The sequence below is a fragment of the Lissotriton helveticus genome, chromosome 4_1 (assembly GCF_964261635.1).
Source record: "Lissotriton helveticus chromosome 4_1, aLisHel1.1, whole genome shotgun sequence".
Classification (NCBI taxonomy): domain Eukaryota; kingdom Metazoa; phylum Chordata; class Amphibia; order Caudata; family Salamandridae; genus Lissotriton; species Lissotriton helveticus.
In genome coordinates, this window is record NC_136063.1 from 1,273,553,089 (window position 1) to 1,273,566,429 (window position 13,341).

Here is a 13,341-nt window from a genome sequence, read left to right on the forward strand (position 1 = left end):
TCGCTCTGGGGTCAATCGCCTCCCCGCTTTCGACAGTAAGTGGCCAAGGTACGTCACTTCCGGTCGACAATACTGGAATTTAGAAAGGGATACTTTATTCCCTTTGTGAGCCAAATGATTCAGCAATTTAACTGTGGCCTCCTTACAACCTTCTTCCGTATCGGAAGCCACTAAGATATCATCCACATATTGGATGATTGACTTTCCTGGGGGCAGAATTAATTCGTCAAGAACAGTCTTTAAAGCTTAGCTATAAATGCTAGGACTCTCTGTATAGCCTTGAGGTGCACGTGTAAATCTAAAGCTTCGGCCAGCTAATGAAAATCCGAAGACATGTCTGCTATCAGGATGAATTGGAATACTAAAGAATGCGTTCTTCAAATCTATTACTGAAAAATACTGAGCCGTAGGGGGAATCATTGTTAAAATTGAAGTAGTGTCAGGCACCACCGGATATTGTGGGACTACAATTTTGTTCACTTCTCTAAGATCAATCACAAAACGATATGTATCTTTATAATCCGGAGCACCATCAATTGGTGTTTTCTTTAAGATCGGCAAAATCGGACTGTTACAGACATTGGCAGCCGTCTCTTCTATCACCTTTTAATGAGGTCTCGAATAATGAGCAGCAGGGCCTGTTCACCTTCTGGTGAAATTTTATACTGAGGAATGCGAGGCAGCTGGGCATTAGGTTTCAAGGTTATTGACACGGGAGCTATTCTTAACAGGCCAATGTCAGTGTCTCCCGTGGCCCATAGTGTAGAAGGGACAGTAGAGAATTCAGGAGGGAGGTTCTCATTTTTAGCAAAATACTGAGTTGCATTTAAAGGGGGTTTTTGCATTGTTAAGTAGACACCATCAGGGGAACAATAAATTGGCGCATTTAACCTTTTCAGGATGTCTAGTCCCAAAAGATTTTCTCCACAATTGGAGGTAAAAAGAAAAGACAATTGTATAGAAATGGGACCCACAGTGAAAGGCAGAGGCTTAGATACGGGGCTTACCACAGGTATTCCAGAGAATCCCACTGAGACATTATTTTGGCCAGACAGAGCAGCCCCTGGGGCCAACGTATGGGCAACCAAACTATTCATTGTCCCAGTATCCAATAGAAATGTTCCTGATGCTTCCAACAGTTCTCCTTTAACATAAGGTCCCTCTTGGCCGACTGGTACTGTAATGTAGCCCCCGCTCTGTCCTTGGCTGTCTCATGCATAATCCTGTCCGTCATACCCATCATCCCTGTAAGTCTCATTGTAATACTGTCGATTCTGGGGATTATCAAAATAATTTTTCTGAGAGTCCTCATGTTGCATTTCTTCCCGTCGCATACTATTTTGATCTATATTTCCTCGACTTCTTCCTCGTCCTCCAATAGGACCATTCCTGGCTAACAACGGAGGGCAATCTGCATTCCAATGTCCTTCCTGTTTGCAATATGAACATTGATTTATGCCAATGTTCGGGGGACCTCCCCTACCTCTTCCCATCGTTGCACCCCTTTGAAATGAACCACGTACTCCCCGTCCAGCAGTCTGTCCTCTACTAACTTGTTGCAACAAGACTCTAGTTTTTAAGTCCTTAGTCTTTCTCTCTGACTTTTCTTTACTTTCATTCTCCCGATGTTCATAATATTGGGCCATACTGAGAATCACAGACGGAGCAGCCGTAGTCCACGTGCGCTCAGCCGCTTGGAGGCGGGACATTACTTCGGGGAGCAAATTTGTAACAAACCTATTGACAAACAATCGTATTCCGCCCTCCGTAGACAGATCTTGCCCACTAAAATCTATAAAGACTTTCTCAAACCTAGTAAAGAAATCTGATACGCTTTCATCCATCTTCTGTTTGCAAGCCGTTAATTTGTCCCAGTCAACTTTCCTGGGAGGTAGGAGGGTTTGCATATAGGTAATAATTTTAGCTGGTACTGCCAATACCTCATCTCTAGGTTTTTCCCCAGGTTTGCGCTCCTTGTCCCATGCTTTCAATTGATCCCATGTCCCTCCTAATTCGGGGGCATGGTCCGTATCATTAAGCATGAGCGCAAAATCCGTTACGCTCGCTGATTTTGCGAATTTTCGGTAAATTCGCGATCCGCGAACTCCCGCGAATTTACCGCGAATTCGCAAATCCGCGAGCGGCGGATTCCGGGGGCAAAAGTTCAAGCCTTGCTGGCCTGTTGTAACTAATTTACGATGGCGCCGGCAAGCTGCCAGCGCCATCCTAAGATAGTTACTAAATTAGCTTCAACAGGAAGCTCTAATAGATAAGATAAAGCAGGTGCTCGAGCGCCTGCTTTATTTTATCTATTAGAGCTTCCTGTTGAAGCTAATTTAGTAACTATTTTAGGATGGCGCTGGCAGCTTGCCGGCGCCATCGTAAATTAGTTACAACAGGCACAAAACGGTGGCGTCTTCTTGAATAAATATGAAGGGCAGGGTTCATTCTGGCACGACGGTCCTGGCACAAAAATTAAACCTCAACCGCAAGCACTTACAGATATCAATTAAGCATGTGCCCTAGTTGAAGCTTAAATTCAGTGACTCATTCATCGGCCCAAAAAACAATCGTGAGCGTTGTCAAGGCTGGGCAGATGTGCCTTCTTCCCAAATATACCATCGAAAATCAGCTGTGATGCTGGACAGAGGCCTTTGCATCCTTGACTTTCACGAGCGCAATCCTCGTGCTGTTCCTGTGGCCGGGAGCTTCTGTATCTTCATCTGCTGCTCTGATCGGTCTCTGACCTTTAATGCACACAAGAGGCATGTGCACTCGCATGGAAGCCCCGTCCGTTTGGCCCCGCCCACACACTCGCGCTGTGCACCGTCTTCCCGCCATTAACCCACTATGATGGACAGCTAACTCAAGGGACCCCTGCGCCCTTCAGCGCGATTGCATAGTAACACACACCTGGTCGCTGTAGACAACTCTCTGGCACTTTAGGCAGCTGTAGTGTTGTAAAAGCACTATACATCTACCCAACGAGGTAGCACTTACTGATTATCTAGTAGAAAGTACTCCAGTTGAGTAGAGGTATAGCACAAAACGGTGGCGTCTTCTTGAATAAATATGAAGGGCAGGGTTCAATCTGGCACGATGGTCCTGGCATGGAAGCCCCGCCCCAAATCCGCCGATCCGCAAAATCCGCGGATTTTGCGGATCCACGATCCGTGAATACGCAAATCCGTGAATCGTGGATCCGCAAAATCCGCCCATGCTTACGTATCATGTATTTGTCTCCAAATGTCTACCGGGATCAGAAGACCAAAGGACAGCTCGATATCAGGTATTGTCATGATAGCGGAATTGGCGGCCTCAATCAGTTCCTTATAGTAGGCCGTAGGATTTTTACGAGGATCAGGGAGCTGAGCTTTTAAAGTGAGGACCTTGCTTCATTTCCAAGGGGTATAAACCCATTGTTCCTGAAGCCTAGCATCCACACGAGCCCTAGTTACCACGTTATTGGCATCTTTTTTTTCTGGTAATTCAGGATAAAAGAGGGGGTGCACCTCTCTCATGGGGTGCTGTGCTCCCCAATCGGCACACTTTCGGTGCATTCGTTCACGAGAATGTACTAGAGTTTCTACATTCTGATACACCTCATCAGCCTGTAATTGGAATTCATGGGCTCGATCTCTTATATCACGCAGTATCTGAGGAGGAAATCCTTCCTCAAAACACTGTTCCCATAGTGAAATCAATCGAATCGCCATGTTCTCCAAAGCCAGTTGCTGTGCAACTGGTTCAAAATATTTCATGGTACTCCAAATGTCTTCCAAGGTATAAATAGCATTTTGCATCCACTGGGATGCCTGAATTACTATAGCTTTTCTTTCTTCCACACCCATCAGCGACCTTGTATATACTAGCTGATCACTTAAATCAAACCTGAAGTGCTTGGGCGTGGTATCCAGACAAGCTGTATGTCAGGGATATATAGCAGTCTGAATTGGAGGGGAGAGAAATACGGGGTGCGAAGGGGAAGAAACGGCTGCGTCCGGCTGTAAGGATATCAAGGGCGAGGTAGTCTGTCTAAGAGTGGGAGGGGGAAGTAACGCACTCCGTACTGACCCGTCAGCAGGGGCTGTGGCAACCGTTCCCACCGGCGCTCTGACAGCCGATGCTGCTCCAGGTTGGTCCGCCCGTACCAAAGGTACGGCGGGGTATAAGCCCTGAGGGGCATAAGGAGGAGGTGGTCTGGCTTCTAATAAATCCTCTAATTCGTCTCCAGTATCAGGTCGGGCTACATAACTTTTGTCCGTTTCTAAACGGAACTGCCTATCCATTTGTACCATGTTTTCCTCCACCTTTGGTTTATCATAAGCTACAGCTTTCTGCGTAGTCTGTCCCGATTTAAGCTTTCCTAATTTCTCTTCCCTTATCCGTCGTCGTTTTGACTCCTTCAACCATAGGTTCAAAGAGTCAAACATCGGCTGGCGGCTTTTCTTCATAAATAGCTTATTCTGGATGTAATTGATCTTTTTCTCATCAAACGACCCCGTTAGACGCCATTGCAAATCAGAATTGTCTTTGGTATATTCATGCCAGAGCGTGTTGAATAAGATCGGTGTGCGACCGTGTTTTACATACATATCAAAGCTGGGACTGCCTTCGGGAGGGGCAGGCTGTCTTTCTTCCAACCTTGCACTTTGCCGACAGCAGCACCCAAAACATATTTTACTAAAACAAGGCATCTTAATGATATTTCCTCAATTCTACTCACATACTCCAAAACTCATTCACAATAAGACGCGTCCTTCTCACCACTCACACTCTTGTATTCTTCCACAATAAAGTGCTGTAAAGTATCGCAAGGCCGTTACTAGTTCTTATACAAATGACGTCTTCAAAATACGAACAGAGCCCGTCGACTCCTGTTCGGGGAATCGATTCAAAAGAATTCCAGACCAACACAATTCAACCATAAAAGGAACAGTCACGAGACTGTTCTGAGATCACCTGTTAGGCGAACCACGAACCCTCTTACAGGCCATCCCATGGTCCTGTTCTGGTTGGGCCGGGCATCTGGGCACGTAGCTCCAGAACCCTAGCTTACCCAGTTGCTCCCAGGGCTTTCCTGAAGAGGATTCGGCCGAGGCGAGTAACTCCATACTCCGCTAAGGCACCAGGTGTGGTCTCAAGTTTTCACCAAACAAGTCCGTGAGGTATCTACCCGCGCAGCCCCTTCGCCGCAATGGCAGACCTCCAGATTCCCTCGTGGTCCGGCTTCCCCGGCCACCTTTAAAAGCAGTTAACCGCTACCAAGGAAACACTTCTTCCGAGTATTTCATATCCAATACAATCAAAATTCACTCACCTGGTGCACTCAGGTCGATTGTGAGTTCTCCACTGCCGACTCCTAAACAGACCGGCAGTCTGTTTTTTCTCTCGGGTGAAGCCCGTAGGACTCCGCCGGTGGGTCTTCAGCAGCTGGGAGGGATACTGGGCTCGAGAGTGGAAATACTTGTTTTCGTACCACAAACGGGTGTCTCAAATCAGGATCATATTTCTGTCCACCCATTCGGCCAGAACTCCTCCCTGTCCCTCTTACTCCTGTTTACAGGAGGGGACGACCCTATCGCGGAGTCTCGGCAGAGTCGCCAACTGAAGGAATCAAAATATTATACTAATGGACTATACTCACCAATAGCCCATATATCTTATTCATTAATAATAAGTCAGTCAGCAATGGGGAAGGTTCAATAGTTTATTCAAGAATACAAACCCTGACAGGGGAGCCTCAGTCTGCATGACCCTCAGAGGTGCGCAGAGGAGACTGACTTCACACAAGTAATACAAGCATATATACGTTTCACACATAGCACAATGTAACTTTAGAAGGAAAGATACAGCTTGTCAAGGGACCAACAGGAAGATCCATATAAGGCACAATTGATTGCTAGTAGCTCAGCCTAAGCTATTCCGGGGGCAGGTCAGTAAGGTGCCTCCCTTTCTATCTGAAGCTCGGGGAGGACAAGAACAGGCTCTACTAGAATGTGCGCATCCCAATAAAAGGGCAGGTGTGACCTTGGATTTCCCTGAGCTACAAACTGACGAGTGGAGTAGACAGCGAAGTCTGCCATCGTGGTTTCGTGCAGCAAGCCTAATCAGGTGATTTCAGGGAAACAGTACTAGAAACAGAGAAACGAAAGAACATGGCTCCGGTCACACCAATAGGTCTGAGCAAGCCAGGAGTGAATCGATCCTAACTATAATAATACAGTGTGAATAATGCAATGCTAACGTACGGTTATATGGTTATATTGTATATACTAGGCCAACAACATGTATTTACTATATTTATATCCCATCAGACAACTCAAAAATAGGACTTCAGAGAGCATTAAATTCTCTCCACTTATACAATAGTGTAAATAAACTGAAAGTAAACAAAGCAAAAACAAAAGGTTCTATCATTTGGAAGGACGCCACAAAAAACAAATAATAATTGGTCCCTGTGTCCCTTAAAAATCTCTGGAGCCAAATCCTATAACTATTTGGGCACATGGTTTTCTGAAAACGGTGCATCAACAACACATAAGCGTCACTTAAAGAACAATGCAGCATTAATAACCACAAGACTGTGTCAACTACATACAGCCCTTGAAAGTCCATCCTCAGCGCCAATTAGAAAGGTACTCAGGGCAGTATTACCATCCGCAATTACTTACGGCAGCAAGGCCTTTCCAGGTCAACTCACCAACACCATCAAAAATTACATCTAAAAATATATAAAAGAGTGTTCAAATTGCCCTATTATATCAGGGGATCATTGCTGAGACTTGAATTTGGCCTGGAGGGCATCAAATGGTCAAGTATGTTTTTTTTTATAAAGTACTACCACAGATGCATCACAGCAACACTGGGTAACCTGAAATTTATTTTGCAAGATATCTTTAAACATAAAATCAATCCATGGTCTACTTACTTAAGGATAGCAGCAGAAACTCTACAAATTGATTTGACTACTTTAAATACTTCGTCATTTACGTTCACTGCAATAAAAAGTATAATGAAAAAACAGACTAAATTACTTTCCAAGACCATGGACCTGCAAACAATTAACACTACACCGCCACTAAGGGCCCTGTTAGCGTCATACAACAATGAAAGTCAAGTCGGACTTAGGGCACAACCTTACCTCAATTGCACCATAAGGAAAGCCTGCCTGACTAAAATCTTAGCAGTAAGGATGCTGTTATTACAAATCAAAGATGGTAATCCTAACTGGCCGCTGCTCTCTAAAGTAGTCAAGTGTAGACTCTGTGGCTACAAATCAGAAACGTTTTTACATTTACTGTGCAGCTGTCCGACTTTGCTTGACTGCCGTCGAATCTTACTAAAGCCACTCTTCTTAATCCATGGTATAAGAACATGCAACCAAGCAATGAACTGGATTTTTAGCACAACGGTCCCCCTTGAACTGGCAAGAATAGGTACATTTTTTAAAGCAGTGCAGGACTTCCTAAAAAACTCTAAACATAGCACTAAGATGATTATTAAGTATTAACTCTTAGTCCTTAGATCACGGATATTGACACACAGTAGAGTTAGACCACACCGTAATTGAGTTCTCTCTGAGTTTAAACTTTTTATTCATTTTATGGAAGGTGTTTTAACTTACTTTTATTCATTATTTTCATAATAGACATGGGACAGGGAATATGGTAGACAGAAAGCCTGTACTCCAAGTGTTTCCTTTCTTCGGGCATAAAAAGCCAATTATATTATATGGTCTTGTCAGGAACTAGCACTCCATTTTGCTTCTGTATAATTATGTTTCTTTTTTTAAATATTTTCTATTGTCATTGTTTTAAATAATCTACACAATAAACTTTGTATTGACTTGACAAATAAAGGAATGGAGAGGACTGTCTCTGGTCTTTTGTAGGTTCTGTAAAACATTAGAATGCTCATCTACGTAAAAGGATGTGGCGGCCGCCACCATGTCTAGACCATCAAGGTCCGGGACAAACATTTTGATGCCAAAGAGCATTTCATATGGGGTTCGCCCACCCAGAGACCTTCTAGGGAGATTATTTAGTGCATGTTGAATGCTATTGAGGTGGTTTAGCCAATCTCGGCCAGTCCCTAATACCTTCTCTGTCAAGGATTGCTTTAGGTCATGGTTCATCCACTCCACAACACTATTACCCTCAGGCCGGTATGGAGATGAAAATTTGACCTGGTCCCCCAATGAAGCCATGGCATCCTTGTACGCCTTGGAGGCAAACGCTGGACCCTGGTCCGAATTGAAGGTACCACACGTAAAAATTCCCACAAAGACACACAAATCCCTTACGACAGTTCTGGAATCAGCACTCCTTTGAGGCCACAACCACACAAAGCGCGTGCATGAGTCAACTGCTACTAAAATGTACTTATACGCAGTATCAGATGAGAAAGGACCGCAGTGATCAAAATAAACACACGCAAGCTGTTAATTAAATATGTACAGCTGAGTTTTGGGCGGGCGTGCAGCAGTAGAAGGTTTACTTTGCTGACAAATGCCACATTAAAGGACATATTCACGCGTTTGTTTGTACAAACCTCACCACCAATATCGTTGCTGGAGAAGAGAAACAGTAGATGACACGCTGGCATACGATGAGGCCATCCCAGTATGGGCTGCTGTAATGAAAGTCTGCCTGCGGTCCGAGTTGGGTATTAACCTGTCGCCAATGTCGTTAATTCTCACCTAAGGAACTTTATCAGGACTTAAATGATAAGAGTATTTAGAAGGGAAATCTCTAGGGTAATTACCTACCTTCTCTGTTGCGGCAATAGCTGCCAAGATGTCACCATCAATCTTACTTTTGGAACGTGTAACTGCTGCCACTGCATATGTTGCAACTGCTGTCTTCGCAGCTTCATCCGCGAGACAGTTGGCAACAGCGTGAACTCCAACACGCTGGTGACCCAGAGTATGAATTACAAACACGAGTGGCAGCCTTCTTTAAGGTCAGCCACTCGAACCCAGATAATTTTATGTTTTATTGTGCGACCCTTGGAGTCACGATAATCATTTTGAGTCCAAAAGGGTAGATTGTCATTGTATGATTGAACACAGTAGTAAGAGTCACTTACGATGAGAGTAGTTACACTGGGATCGGCGTACTCCAATGCAAGCATCAGAGCACGAAGCTCTGCCAACTGGGTGGTACAGTCCCCTAATGTCTGTGTATGCGCGCCATCGGACATGAATTCACCATCCACCATAGTACCAACCACAATTGCGCAGGCTGAAGAATATGTGTGCTTTGAACCCGTAGCCGCTTGCACGCTTGCGTCAGTGTAAATAATACAATGAAAATCCTCAAGTGCGCGCAGAGTCAGAGGAGCAGGATGAACAAACTCATACTGCAAGAACTCTTGCGTCTGCAGAGAAGAATCAAAAATGAACGTGACATCCGGGGATGTCAAGGACGTGGCACATTGTATCCACCGCGGGTGCAAAGCTTTCGAATTTGGTACACGGGCTTTCGTCACTGCCTCCAAGGCAGGATACGGAGTAACAACCAAAATGCGCTTTCCCTGCGACTGTACACGTTCCTTAAGAATCGCCATTTGCACTGCTGTCAAAACTTTTTCCACAGTGGAAAACCGCAACTCAGCCTAAGTGTACAAGTGTGACTTGTAAGCGATAGGGACTGTGTCACCCTCATTAAAAGTGAGGTACGTGACACCCACCGCCCCTGGCACGATTCTGATCACCAGGTTGGTGTGGTTGTCACGGGTTAACAAGAATTTAGATTCTAGAAGATCAGCCTGCAAAGATTGCAAGACGGCTGAATGTTCAGGCAGCCAGCACAATTTGGAAAAAGAAGGTTATATCAAAGCATAAAGAGGCTTGATACGCTGGGCATATTCGGGAATGTAGGTACGGCTGAAATTCAAAAAGCCCAGTAAAGATTGTAGTTTCTTCAGTGTAGTGAGAGCTTGCAAATGTGCGCATTTCTCCAGGAAGTGAGGAGCTAAACCTTGACCTTCGCTGTTGAGCTCGTAGCCCAGGAACAACACTGTGTACTCTGCAATGTGTGATTTTGCAAAGTAAAATTTGTAGCCAAGATCTGCAAAATTGCAAATTGTGCAGTCCACACGGCACAGATGCGGCCATAATTCGTCATCTGTGAGACAGATGTCATCCACATACGAACATGCATCTGCGTCGAGCCCCTCCAAGAGAGAGAGACAATGCGGGCGGCAAAGACGCCTGACTGTTCTTGTAGCCCATTGGCAAATTGTGAAATTGGCGTTGTTTGTCACCACTTTTAAAAGCTGTCCATTTACTACTAAGAGGGGACAGATTGTGGGCAAAAAAACCATTGGATATGTCAAGTGTGGTTTTGAACCTTTTTCGCACGAGACTATCCACAAGAGCAGAACTGTTATTATTCTGCACCGCGCACGTATGACAATGTGAGTTTAAGTGGCAGTAATCCAATACAAAACGGTACGAGCCATCTGGCTCGGTCACAGTAAAAAGAGGGTTATTCATTGGAGACACAGACGTTTCAATCACACCTTGATATTCCAATTGTTCAAGGATTTCCGCAACAGAAGCTTTTGCCTCTCGCCGCAAGTGCCTTAGCCCAATCTTCTGCAAAATGCAGTGCCTGCTCTTTCGGCACTGTGTGCGCGAAACTAGGGAGGATTACCTCCTCCCCTTGGAGAGCAGCTAAGACAAAGGGTGGGGGCCAGTGGACCTCCGCCAACAATATATCATAGGTAGTAGTAAGATTTTCCCAAAATACCCCTTTTATGGTACGTGCTATGTCAGCTTCAATTATGACGACAATTTCATAAAGTCTTTCACGGAGAGCCACTCAGCATCAACCGCAGGAAACGTAACCCATGAGTAAAACAGCTCAAACGGGTACGCTGCGTCAGCAGATACCACAAAAACAACTGCCTGTCCTACCAAAGAAACGAGGAAATCCTGCAAATGATTTCGCACAGCCAAGCAGCTGTGAACCGCGATTTCAACCGCAGCCATATCGGCAAAGTGAAAGATAAGTACAATGCAATATAAAAAAGCCCAACTGGGTAGTAATTCAATAGAAAACCATTTTATATTATGAAGCTTGAAAAGACCTATGTAACTATAGGTAGGTTTTATCCGTCACCACTGTCAACCGGAAACAATAATGAGGGGGTCGTGGACTGATACAAGCACTACTCAAGAGTCTCACAATAAGACCACAACGTTGGTGGCGCCATGTTGCAAGGATCCTGCTCACACACAGAACTTTGCACAGAGACCTAGGACATCAGTGAATTGTGGTGTATCAGAAACTCACCTCAGTACCTAGAAAAACCCCAACCAACTAGCATCAGTGTCACAAAAGCTCTTCGTCCTATAGCAAAGTAACAAATGATTAGACAACCTAGAACATGCAACTTAGGACAAACTCAGGAGTGGTGGGAAGTGAGAACACTCTTTAGTTATACTCTCATACCAGTCCACAACAGGAGTAAATAAGAGACACGGTAAAGTTAAAAGATTTATTTTAATGACGTGATCTCATGTGCAGTATCTTAGCCAACATAAGCAAACATATGATTAGAAATAATTTGGTCAGCATTGTTACAATTTCATAAAATACAAAAAGAAAAATCATATTACAACGATGGTGAAAACAGGTCTTATAGCGCCTAATTTTAACACCCTCCCTATATAGGAACTATGTATTATAAACTAAAGAAGGTCTCTTAGGCTTGTTTGGGGGACCCCAATACCTTTCCTCTCAGTAAGAGTAAATTGCATCTGGATCAGCATAGGCTCTCGGCATCCCTGGAAACGGAAATCTTCTAAGTGTGTGAAATCATGGCAAGTGTGCAATAAGGGCGCCAGAATCTTAGTTGGCTCAGAGCTGCCAAATTGTTGCGTCTAGAATGCGTTACTCGAACATGTCGAAAAACAGCTAACATGTTTTGATAACCTTGACGGCTTGAGCAATCACTGTGCAGACTAGGGGCATGATGTAAGTCTAACGATGTCGAAAACAAAACCTTTTCTCATGTGTAGACCTTCGTGAAGGCTAACTTACAAAAACAGCTATGCAGTGTTGTGTGCAAAAGCAGCAAAAGGTAAAATGGCGTTTAAACTTCTAATAAGCCATGCTAACATAACATGCACGCAAAGCAGGCCTTAGGCCATACTACAAGTTTTAGTGCCAGCGCTAAGTAAAACACAGGGGTGTGCCATATTGTAAATACTGTGCATCCCTGCATTTTGGAAATGTTAGAGCGCGGCGCTGCCAATTTTGGCACAGCACTGCGATTGACATTTTTGGGACATATGTTCCAGAGTATGAGCTTAACTCAACGGGGTCTAGTGTTCACACCTATACTGTATATTCCTTTAAAATACGGGGTCCATGAAATATGTTGGACCTGAAGCAGTATATGATGGTAACTACAGATGATGAGACTTCCCATTAACAGAAAAACATCTTTTTGATGTATGTACCAGACCCAGTGCAATTGAGAATGACTTTCTCAGATGATATGTCCTTAAATGAACATTAAACATGTGAGTAGAGATATTTTTGAAAGTTGGTAGAAGATCGATAATATTGCTGCCTACACAAGGACGTGATGTAAGTCTGTTCAATGTATTATATCACACAAGGGGAGAGATATAGGGCATTAGTGGGTTCAAGCCTGCCCTAAGGGGAAACGACCTTTACAACGCAACTATTACAACGAAATGCTATTACAACGCATTTTTTACAACGCAAAAACTATTACAACGCATGTTATTACAACGCACGTTATTACAACGCAAAAACTATTACAACGCATGTTATTACAACGTAAAATTATTAATTTTAAAATATTAATTTATTTAATATTAATTATTAAATTTTTATATAATAATTTTTAAGAATATAAATGTTGTATATATATTAAATATATGTAAAAATTAAATATAATAAAATGTTAAAATGATTTTAATCACAAGCATTAATACTCAGGTATCTTTTTAGAAAAAGTAATTGTTTTCAATATATAATATAATATAATAAAATTATTTTATTATTTATTTGATAAATGTTTTCAGAATAAATTACAAAGTATTAATACTCAGGTATTTATTTTCAATAATATTTATTTATTTAATTATATACTCAGGTATCTTTTAAAAAAAAATATTGTTTGAAAAATATAATTTAAATATTTTTTTATTTTTTGTCTAAATTTTATTAGAATAAATTACAAGTATTAATACTCAGGTATTTATTTTTAGAAATAAATTATTATTCATTTAAAAGTAATGTTGGTGTTAATGTTAGAAAAATGTTAATAAAATTATAATTTAATTTGTATGTATTA